Raw genomic sequence first — 12374 nt, 5'->3', positions numbered from 1 at the left:
TTCGTGAATTTAATAGTAACTGATCTGCTACACTGTAATACACAAATGAATATTCGGCGTGTAACGCCGGAAATGCATATCCTCCTATTTCCATCTATTGTACTATAATTTGTTTTCCTTATTTTTGTTACCTGAATATATGACATTTCTGTGTCTTTACATATTGTAATTGTTTTACTGTTTGTATATATATATATATATATATATATATATATATATATATATATATATATTTATGCACTTATGTCGATGTATAATTGGTTTGTTTCGTAAATATTATTTGTATTTTTACGCTGGGTCTTGCCTAGGGAAAACTGCTATCGAACGATTACATCGATAGGTCGTGTGAAGACTCAAAGTGTGTAGGATCTTTGGTAGTGTTAACTCTGCCGCGTGGAGCGCGGGCAGAGCTGTCGGAGTCTGGCGGGAGTAGCGAGTGGAGCAGGTGTGTTGTGTGACGCTCCCGCGAGTTGCCGCGCTTTCGGGGTTTGGCAGCATGTAATTGCGATCGACTCGCGATGATAGTTTCTGACATGATGTCGCGGACGGGAAGCATTAGCTGGCGCACATCAAGAGCCCGTTTCACCTGGTGACCGTGTCGAGAAGAAGGCGCGCCAACATCCAGCTTCTGCAACTGCGACGGCCGACAATGAGTGACTGTTGCCACCTTCTCGATCGACGGTTTCATACCTTCAATCAACCAACAAGGAAGACTAAAAGCACGTAATGTTTCAGAACTGTATGGCAGACCTCAGCTTTTCAAATTGTTCCATTTGCCTCGCAAAATTACAGCAACTTAGCATGAACCTTTGTTGCTCATTGTCCCAATTGCATTGCCAAGCAGGGTCCCTTCCTTTTCCGAAATGAACCCGAGTGTCGTTGAAATTCAAACGCTAGCATAATTCCATTTCACTGCTTTAATTTCAAAGTTCAATTTAAGTATCCATAGCTGGCTACAATAGTTAGATTACACAAGCACAAATTAAGAGTGCGAGTTTTGTTGCCGTATTTTAGCTTACCTGTGACTGCAGCTCAGCTTGGTACGTAATAAATTTTACTATTGTTAATTGTGCAGGATCGTTTAATTCAAGTTCAAAGTTAAATCTCTTCTTTCTAAATTGCGTAGATTCAAGTAGCTTTAGAAATGATTGTTGAGGTAGTCCAAGACTAACTGTATTTCGATGTGCTTCAGAAAGAAAGCTCACTATTAACTTCAGTCACTAAATTAACTTTCGATTTTCCGGTTTCATTAATTCTTTTGCTAAATTAAGTGTAGCGAAATTTATTACTTCTGACAAACTTTCAGTTTTCACACTACACGTGTCAACCTTCAGTTGCCACGCTTCTAGCGCTAATTATATGTGTAATAACCTTTCTTTTTCAGTTATTATAGTAATTGTCCATAGGACTGGCGACCGTAATTTCCCCCAAATCTCAAATATGTAATTACCGCTAGTTGATTGTTAACGTAACGGCCGCACATTTACTTTCTTTATTAACTTTATCCCTATTTCAAAATTAATTTCCACCAGTTTCACTTATTTTTCCTTTCATTTAGATGTAACCCTTTCCTCCCTCTTTACCGACAGGTTAACTTCGGTGACGATTCCTTTTCCAAAATTCCCATTAGGTACACGCAGTTTCATTTTTCACTGTCATTAAGGTCGATAGGTGAGGGGGAGGTTACAGGCGTGTCACGCTATTAAATTTCGTATCTTGAAATTCGTTGATGTTGCAGTATACATTCACACCTACATGACTAATCTGCGATTCACACTTAATTATTTGCCTGTGGGTTCATCGAGCCACTTTCACGCTATGTCTGTACCGTTCCAAACCGAGTAGCGTACGGGAAAATGAATACTTAAATCTTTCCGTGGGAGCTGAGGTTTCTCTTATTTTATTTCGATAATCATTTCTCCCTATTAGGTAGGCGTCAAAAGATTTTCACATTCAGGGGATCAAGTTTTTGATCGATATTTCATGAAATGATTCTGCCGCAGCGAAAAACTCCATTGTTTTCGTGACGGTCATGCCAACTCGCGTATCATATCAATGACTCTCTCTCCCCTATTCTGGGAAAATACAAAACAACCTGCCATTCTTTCAACTTTTTAGATGTTCTCTGTCAACCCTATCTGGTAAGAATTCCATACAGCACAGCAATAGTCTTACAAAGGACGAACAGGCATAGTGTAGGCAGGCTCTTTAGTATACCTGTTACACCTGCTTAAGTTCAAAAATGGCTCTGAGCACTATGGGACTTAACTTTGCGGTCATCAGTCCCCTATAACTTAGAACTACCTAAACCTAACTAACCTAAGGACATCACACACATCCATACCCGAGGCAGGATTCGAACCTGCGACCGTAGCGGTCGCGCGGTTCCAGACTGAAGAGCCTAGAACCGCTCGCCTGCTTAAGTGTTCTGCCAATAAAACGTAGTCTTTGCTTTGCTTTCCCCACAACACTGTCTATGTCATCGCTCCAGCTGAAGTTATTCGTAATTCTAATTCCTAGGTATTTAGTCGAATTGACAGCTTTTAAGTTTATGTAACTTACCGTGTAATCGAAATGAAATGGACACCTATCAGCTCTCACGTGAATGACCTCGTATATTTAATTGTTTAGAGTCACTTCCACTTTGAGATATTGTCTAAGTCAGTTTGCATTTGGTTTTGATATTATGGTGACTTGACTAGACGGTACATGAGAACGTTATCTGCAAACAATCTAAGAGATCTACTCAGATTGTCTCCTATATCATTTATACAGATTGGGACCAGCAGAGGGCCTATACACTTCCACGGGGAACGCCAGATATAACTTTTGTTTTCTCGATAGCTTTCCGTCAATTACTACGATGTGTGACCTTCCAGACAGGAAATCACAAATGCTGTCGCACAATTAAAACAATACTCCATAGGCACGCAGTCTGATTAGATATCGCAAACGAGAAACGTTATCAAAATCCTACTGGAAGTCTAAAAATAGGAAATCAATTTTAGATTCCCTGTCGACAGCACCCATTACATCGGGTGAATTAAGAGCTAGCTATGTTTCACAAGGACGATATTTTCCGAATCCGTGCTCACCATGTGTCAGTAGATACTTCTCTTCAAGGTAATTCATAGTTTAATTTTCTTTATTCTGCAAAACATATTCTGCAATGTATGGTGGGGATGTTAGCGACTTTCCGACCCGTCGCAGAGCGAGTACAATATGTGTGCATGACTCTGCAGGTGCCCTGTCAATTTCAGTAAATGTACAAAGGAAAGTTTTTAAGAAATATTTTGCTAACTTATCTAGGTATGTGAACGTTATGTAAATGTGTATTGTTCTGGCTTAATGATGCATAGTTATACTTGGAGTCTTTGTTCTCATTTATCAGTCGTTCTCATTCTATACCTTAATGAATGTGTTTGTATACTCGCATTGCACATCGCGAGCTGTGTGCTGCATTTTGTGAAAATTGGGAAGATACCGTCCAGCATTACACATCACAAGTACGCCAAGGAAATTTGGTTTTGGATGGTCAGATTAATATTCCTAACAGTAGCGGGTTGCAGAAAAGACGAGCGTTCTGTGCTCACTGGTAGGCCAACAAATTTAATTCTCATCAAAATTCATGTCCATTTTAAGGCACAGTGACTGCCAGAGTCTTATTTGTGAAAATAACATACGATTATGAGGTCAGAGGCTTAATACCAGTAGAAGATCTCAGTAAAGTGCCATCTTGTGAGTTTTCAAGCAATTTTATCAGGAATTCAGATGTGTTAAATTTTACGTTCATATGCTGTGTTACTAAACTAACAGTTGTAGTACAGTCATTGTTTGCAAAACCAAAGATAAATATTAACAGTATCCAGGACCAAAATTTAATCTGAGTCTTTGTTTCTCGGTCAAAAAGCATACGTTAATTTCATTGAAAACTGATTGCTTTCTCGCAGCCGAATTGTTTGATTTACCCTATAGTCGGGATTTCGCATCGTGTAGCATGGGCTACACATACTTTCATTCGAAATTAAACTTCTACGTAGTTCTGTTGCCCTGCACCGACGTTAACACATTCAGATATGCAGATAAGTTTAGCACAGTTTCTCAGATACCTACCATACACTTACAAACACGAGTCTAGAGAACATCATTCTTTCAACCGTCTCTTGGAAGTCCCCCTTCAGGCTTTGGCGATAGCAGCATTCTTTCTCTTCCAAAGACTCCCATTTAGTCATCATCATCATTTAAGACTGATTATGCCTTTCAGCGCTCAGTCTGGAGCACAGCCCCCTTATAAAATTCCTCCACGATCCCCTATTCAGTGCTAACATTGGTGCCTCTTCTGATGTTAAACCTATTACTTCAAAATCATTCCTAACCGAATCCAGGTACCTTCTCCTTGGTCTGCCGCGACTACTCCTACTCTCTACTGCTGAACCCATGAGTCTCTTGAGTAACCTTGCTTCTCCCATGCGTGTAACATGACCCCACCATCTAAGCCTGTTCGCCCTGATTGCTACATCTGTAGAGTTCATTCTCAGTTTTTCTTTGATTTCCTCATTGTGGACACCCTCCTCCCATCGTTCCCATCTACTAGTACCTGCAATCATCCTAGCTACTTTCATATCCGTAGCCTCAACCTTGTTGATAAGGTAACCTGAATCCACCCAGCTTTCACTCCCATACCACAAACTTGGTCGAAAGACTGAACGGTGCACAGATAACTTAGTCTTGGTACTGACTTCCTTCTTGCAGAAGACAGTAGATCGTAGCTGAGCGCTCACTGCATTAGCTTTGATACACCTCGCTTCCATTTCTTTCACTATGTTGCCATCCTGTGAGAATATGCATCCTAAGTACTTGAAACCGTCCACCTGTTCTAACTTTGTTCCTCCTATTTGGCACTCAATCCGTTTATATTTCTTTCCCACTGACATTACTTTCGTTTTGGAGATGCTAATCTTCATACCATAGTCCTTACATTTCTGATCTAGCTCTGAAATATTACTTTGCAAACTTCCAATCGAATCTGCCATCACAACTAAGTTATCCGCATATGCAAGACCGCTTCTTTTGTGTTCACATATCTTAATCTCACCCAGCCAGTATACTGTTTTCAACATATGATCCATAAATAATATGAACAACAGTGGCGACAGGCTGCAGCCTTGTCTTACCCCTGAAACTACTCTGAACCATGAACTCAATTTACCGTCAACTCTAACTGCTGCCTGACTATCCATGTAAAGACCTTTAATTGCTTGCAAAAGTTTGCCTCCTGTTCCATAATCTCGTAGAGCAGACAATAACTTCCTCCTAGGAACCCGGTCGGATGCCTTTTCTCGATCTATAAAGCATAGATACAATTTCCTGTTCCACTCATAACACGTCTCCATTATTTGCCGTAAGCTAAAGATCTGGTCCTGACAACCTCTAAGAGGCCTAAGCCCACACTGATTTTTATCCAATTGGTCCTCAACTAATACTCGCTCTTTCCTTTCAACAATACCTGCGATGATTTTACCCACAATTAATTAAAGGGATACCTCTGTAGTTGTTACAATCTTTTCTGTTTCCATGTTCAAAGATTGGTGTGCTTTTGTCCAGTTTGATGGAACCTGTTCCGACTCCCAGGCCATTTCATTTATCCTGTGTAGCCATTTAAGACCTGACATTCCACTGTATTTGATGAGTTCCGACTTAATTTCATCCACCCCAGCTGCTTTATTGCACTGCAATCTATTGACCATTTTCTCCAATTCCTCAAATGTGATCCTATTTCCATCATCATTCCTATCCCATTCTACCTCGAAATCTGAAACATTACTGATCGTATTTTCATCTACATTGAGCAACTCTTCAAAATATTCCCTCCATCTGCCCAAGGCATCCACAGGATTCACCAGCAGTTTTCCTGACCGGTCCAAAATACTTGTCATTTCCTTCTTACCTCCCTTTCGAAGACTGCTAATTACACTCCAGAATGGTTTTCCAGCAGCTTGACCCATAGTTTCCAACCTGTTTCCAAGGTCTTTCCAAGATTTCTACTTGGATGCTGCAATTATCTGTTTGGCTTTGTTTCTTTCTTCAACATAACTTTCTCTGTCTATCTGAGTTCTAGTATGTAGCCATTTTTGATACGCCTTCTTATTCCTTTTACAGGCTGCGTTGACTGTGTCATTCCACCAAGCTGTTTGCTTCATCCTACTTTTACACACTACTGTTCCAAGACATTCTTTAGCCACTTCTACTACTGTGTCCCTGTACCATGTCCATTCCTTTTCCAGTGACTGCAATTGACTACATTCAACTAACTGGTATCTTTCTGAGATCGCTGTTATGTACTTGTGGCTGATTTCCTTATCCTGAAGTTTCTCCACTCTTATCGTCCTACATATGGACCTTCGGCCTCACAATCCCAATTTCACTGCAGATTAAATAATGATCAGTGTCATCAAAGAATCCCCTGAATACACGTGTGTCCCTCACAGCCTTCCTGAATTCCTGATCTGTTATCATATAGTCAATGACAGATCTGGTTCCCCTGCCTTCCCAAGTATACTGGTGAATGTTCTTATGTTTAAAAAAGGAGTTTGTGATTACTAAGCCCATACTGGCACAGAAATCCAAGAGTTGTTTCCCGTTCCTGTTGGCCTCCATATCCTCTCCAAATTTACCCATAACCTTTTCATATCCTTCTGTTCGATTTCCAATCCTGGCGTTAGAATCACCCATGAGCAGAACACTGTTCTTGTCCTTTACTCTAACAACTACATCACTGAGTGCTTCATACAAACTATCCATCTTATCTTGGTCTGTCCCATCACAACGCGAATATACTGACACAATCCTAATTTTCTTGCTAGACACTGTCAAATCTATCCACATCAGTCGTTCGTTTACATACCTTATTGCAACTACGCTGGGTTCCATTTCTTTCCTGGTGTAAAACCCTACACCCCATTGTGCTATTCCTGCTTTGACTCCTGACAGGTAGACCTTGTATTCTCCCACTTCCTCTTCTTTCTCACCCCTTACCCGAATGTCACTAACAGCTAAAACGTCCAGCCCCATCTTACTTGCAGCCTCTGCCAGCTCTACCTTCTTCCCAGAGTAGCCCCCATTGATATTAATAGCTCCCCATCTCATTACCATTTGTTTGCCAAGTCGTATCTTAGGAGTCCCTGGTTTGTCAGTTAGAGGTCACATCCAAAGGTCCGAGGCATTTTGCTCTGATTGTTGCCAGCATCATATTTAAAGTACCAGGGAAGCAGGTTGCTAGCCTTACTTGCCCCGGGTCCCATTGGGTATTACCCCTAACGGTTGAGGGACTAACCGGTGGATTTGGTAGTCTTTGCCGTATGAGCACAAAGGTGACCACGACTCAGAATATGTCCGAGATGCCCAGCCTTATTCCAAAGTACTGGTATCCCGACTGTCGGGACCACTTACTTTGGCCACTCAAACGTTGCCCGTGGTTCATGAACTAGGACATCACTACAGGAACCCACATCATGAACTTAAATTTAATTCCCAGAGAAATTCTATTGTGTTTGATCTGTGCTCTAATAATGTGATGCGGTCCTAGTTGTTCGTTTTTCGATGTCTACTGCCACGCCTACTTGATAAGGACTCGAGATACAGTGACAGTACTTTGATAAGCATTCGATACACAGTGGCAATACTCCAGATCTGGTTGCACCAACTTTTCTCTACGTGGCCTCAATTAACGATGCAACGCTTCTCCCAGGATACTTCCAATAAACGAAAGTTTTCCAGTCACTTAACATACCACCGATTTCCGATATTCTTGGTATTACAAGATATGTGAGCGACGTGGAAGTCACCGAGATTTTAAGAACAATAAGGTCCCGCAACAATCTGTGAAAAGGTGGATGTGCAGAGACAATTAACTGTGTAGCACCACGTTGTTGAGTCTACAAAATTCAGAAATACAGCTATTGCATATCGTATACATTCATCACTGAGAAACGAATATTCAACGAATCTGTACGTTCAGTTTCGTTACTGCTTGAAAGGTTTCGTTTTCTTCTCGACTCGCAGTTCGTCGTGCCGATTCCGTAGTTTTCGAATTCTCTGAGGGTTTTGTCAATAGTGGCAGGGAGAACTGAATACATGCTGTCTCTCGCCACGTTTTCTTTCACGCACGCAGTTCGTCTTTGGCTCGTCCAGAGTCGGCTGTGTACGTAAGCCTCCAGTGCCTTACTTCGAACTAATTTTCGATAGTTGCAAGCTTCGATGAGGTGAGATCAGAGAAAACAAAGAACTTTGGCCCTTTAACAGTCAATTGGATCCTAACAAGGTAACATTTGTGTTGCTGGAGTGATAATCCATAAGATCTGGCACAAGGCAAAAGTCATAGCACTGTTTAAACAGGAATCGAATAACCTTAAGAACGTCTGACCTCTATGACTTCCGTGCCTTCTCTTTGTAAGTTCTGAAGGGAAAGATTTTGAATCGAATTTGTGAGTCTGTCGACAAGAAGCTAATTAAAGAACAATCAGGTTTTGGACCAGGGAAGATATATACCTCTCAGATACTTTGACCGAGCGCTTCGACGGGGGCGGGGGGGGGGGGGGGGGGGATGGGGGGGGGGGAGGGGGTTACGAAAGAAAGCAGTTTATCGATGTTGCAGTTCTTTACGATACCTCGAATTATAAGAAAGTAACAAAGAATCTGCTTACAAAAAGTAAGAGCTATGGACTAACTCAGTTTATTCAGTGTGCTACAGAGCAGGCATTTTTTGGTCAGTCTTAATGACAGAAATGGTCGATGGAGAATGAAGAAAATGGCTTTACTCAGGTAAATGTGCTGTCTGAAATGTAATATAACGTATTCAGGGTGCCCCATTTAACTTGACCACCGTAAATAATTGTTTGTCTAGCTGCAAATTACAAAACGTTTCAAGTAAATGTTCTTTAGCCGTCAGAGGAACATCAATTAGCATGATTGCTTTCGTTATTGCTTTTTTTTTTACAAAGATATGAACAGCGGTATGACTTTTTTAAATGGCATCCTGTATTTTTTATTCGGTAATTCATTTCTTCTCCTAAAGACCTATTCAAAAATGTATCATAGTGTACCATTCACTCGAACATAACGTTATTAATTACATAACACAACACTGACTTGGAGCCTCGGATCACAAACTCGTCCACTTGCTGGAGTTGTCAGAAAACAAATGAAAACTAAGTAACAACATAACACAAAATTGACTTTGACTCTCCTGTACCACTGCCCAGGAGTAGGACATTCAAAGGTGCTCAAAGTGGTGACCCTGGACACCGGTACATTGGTGCACTCGTTGAATGAAAGAATTATTTACTGCTTCCAGTGTTGTCTGCTGAAGAGCATTACAAACAAACACGATACGTTCCCGAATGTCTTCCCGAGTTGTTGGAATATCGCGATAGGCAATGACTTTAATGCATCCCCAAAGAAAAAAGTCCAGAGGATTTAAATCAGGAGACCTAGCAAACCAAGTAACTGTCCCTCCTCGAGCAATCCATCCGGCAGGATACCTTCGGTTCTGAACACGAAGTTTACGCATGGCATTAGGTGCTGGACAATCATCGTTTTGATACCACATAAGCATTCTGGTTCTTAGAGGCACTTTAAACCGAAGAGGAGAAAGAATTCGTCTGAGGAAGTTGGCATACGCTGTGCCGTTTAGACTACCATTGATGAAATAAGGGCCAATAATTGTAGTACCATGCATCCCACACCAGACGTTAACTCTCCATTGACGCTGATGTTCCACCTATCTAAGCCATCGTGGGTTGTCGCTGGACCATTAATGCATATTCCTTGTATTTACCTGTCTTTTGTTTGAGAAGGAACATTCATCGGCAAATAGAACATTGCAGAAGTTCGGGTTGGCGAGGATTTGCTGCTGTGCCGACACGGTTCTGGAAATGATTCCCATGCAATTCTTGACGTAGGTGCACATGGTAAGAATGGAACCGGTGACGTGTAAGAATACGATCTACACTGCTTTTAGGATTGCCGATCTCGTGTTCAATCTGTCGTTTGTTCATATGTGGATTCATAGCAACGGAAGCGAAAACAGTAACTTTGGCAGCTTCGTCTGTGCGAGTGCTACGGCGATTGCGTTGTCGTGGGTTGAAACTTCCCGTTTCCTGAAGCGTCGCAACAAGACGAGAAGACATCCGTCGGGAAGGTGGGTTACTGTCAGGATATCGCTCTCTGTACAGCTCCGCTGCCTGCGTAGCACTTCGCCTACCTTCAACAACAACAACAACAACAACAACAGGAATAAAATAAACTTTATGTCGATGCAGCTTGTAGGAAGGACAGTCTTTATGCCTACTATACACAACAGTATTTAGAAGGACTAATCTACTGTACTAAATGCACCCGTGCATAAGAAAACAGTATTGCAGTTACTGTTCTGCTAACTTACATTCCCCATAGATGAGTAGCATTTCTATCTTCTCTTCGTTGTTGTACATTCTACTCACACAACTCTTCAACCGACTATGGTTGACGGAATGGCGGGTGTGCATTCTACTTATGTCCACATTTGTCCTCTGTCAACGTCAGCACGTGGATGTGTTCCACTACCCGAGTACCTGCACTAAGCGCTGGTTGCGTCAACGTCAGCGTTGTGCTATGTAATTAATAACGTTGTGTTTCAGTGAATGGTACCCTGTGATATACTTATGAATAGGTATTTAGGAGAGGAAATCAATTACCGAATGAAAAATACAGGGTGCCACTTAAAAAAGTCATACCGCTGTCCATATCTGTGTAAAAAAATAAAGCTGCAACAAAGGCAATCATGCTGATTGATGTACCCCTGATGGATAAAGAACATTTGCTTGAGACATTTTGTAATTTGCATCTGGACAAACAGTTATTTACTGTAGTCAAGATAAATGGGACACCCTGTATACCAATGATCTGCCACTCAACACTAAAACCCGGTCCTTCATCTGAGCAGATGACTCAGCTGTCACTACTCAGGAAGAGACATTTGAAGAAGTAGAATCTAGACTGACCCCTGCTCTCGAAGACAGTACTATGTAGCATGATTACAACCACTTAAAACGAAATGCGGATAAAATTCAAATGTCTACGCTCCATCAGTATGACAAGGAGGCAGGAAGAAAGCTGAACAGCACCTGGAAAGGTCCCAGTCTGCATTCACGACGAATACCTGGAGTTAAAGTTGGATCTTACATTACTCTACAAACAACACTCTGTGGACACCAGACAAAATGTGTGAAGCTGTAGCAATCTCATCGACAAACTCACAAACACCACGTAGGGAGCGCAGTCCAGCGTCCTCCGCACATTCACACATCTGCGATCCTCTCCTGCGGAATATGCCACATCAGTCTGGAGGAGATCTTGGCGTGCTAACCAAGTTGATTTGGTTCTTCATGAGGCAGGCCGCATAGCCACAGGGTGCCTAAGGCCAACCACATTCAATAAGATTTTTTCACTAATCAGAGTAGCACCTCCACACGTAAGAAGACCAGAAGCAGCAGACAACGAAAAGAAGAAGCCAGAAACTGATCTAAAACATCCATTGTTGGGAACTCACGCTTATCCATCACGACTGATATCCAGAAAAATGTTTCTGCTTATTGTAGCACCAATTACAGCTTCAGCAGAAGCGCGCCGAAGGGAGCTGTTGTCAACTCTCCTGGGAGATTGTGGATAACAAAGGAATATACCATCAGCCTGCCACCTTCAATACGGGACCTGGAAGACCCTCGACAGGAGAATAGGGTGACAAAGTTGCAAGACTAACTGGAAGAAGTGTGGTACCAGCGATGATGAATTTTGTGATTGTGGGGAAGGGCGGGACACTGAACACTTGATGAAGAAGCAGTCAGTCTTATTAGCAGGTTGATGGTTATTATTTATTTAGTAACGACGTGTGCCGCATGATTCAGGTTTCTTAAAATTGGCCTACACACAAAATATGCATTTCGTTACAAGTGGTTTGACCCTACTTTACAAAATTGGAGTTAAAAAATACTTTGTAGCTCACAGCTCACTAACGCCAACTGTTGTGAGAGGCTGACACCTGGTGCCCGCCTCACTGTGTTCCCACTACGAACACCTACATATCCGACACGTTTGCATGATCGAAGAACCCCACCAATAAACCTCCAGAAATGTCTCAGTTTGCTGGTGAGTCCGTAAATTGCGGTATAAAGACCATGCAGTACAGCTGGCTCCGCTTTCCCACGAGAGTTTTGCGATAATTAAGCCAGTCTGTCTTTGAACTAACTTAGTGAGCCACCACGTAGCAATTCTTCCTACCTGTTATTTGGTAATGTACTCGTAGTTTTATGTCCTCTCGCAGAGCCGTAGCAATGCCG

This window comes from Schistocerca serialis, chromosome 2, assembly GCF_023864345.2.
Source record: "Schistocerca serialis cubense isolate TAMUIC-IGC-003099 chromosome 2, iqSchSeri2.2, whole genome shotgun sequence".
NCBI classification, from domain to species: Eukaryota; Metazoa; Arthropoda; class Insecta; order Orthoptera; family Acrididae; genus Schistocerca; species Schistocerca serialis.
This window is presented reverse-complemented; position numbering follows the sequence as displayed.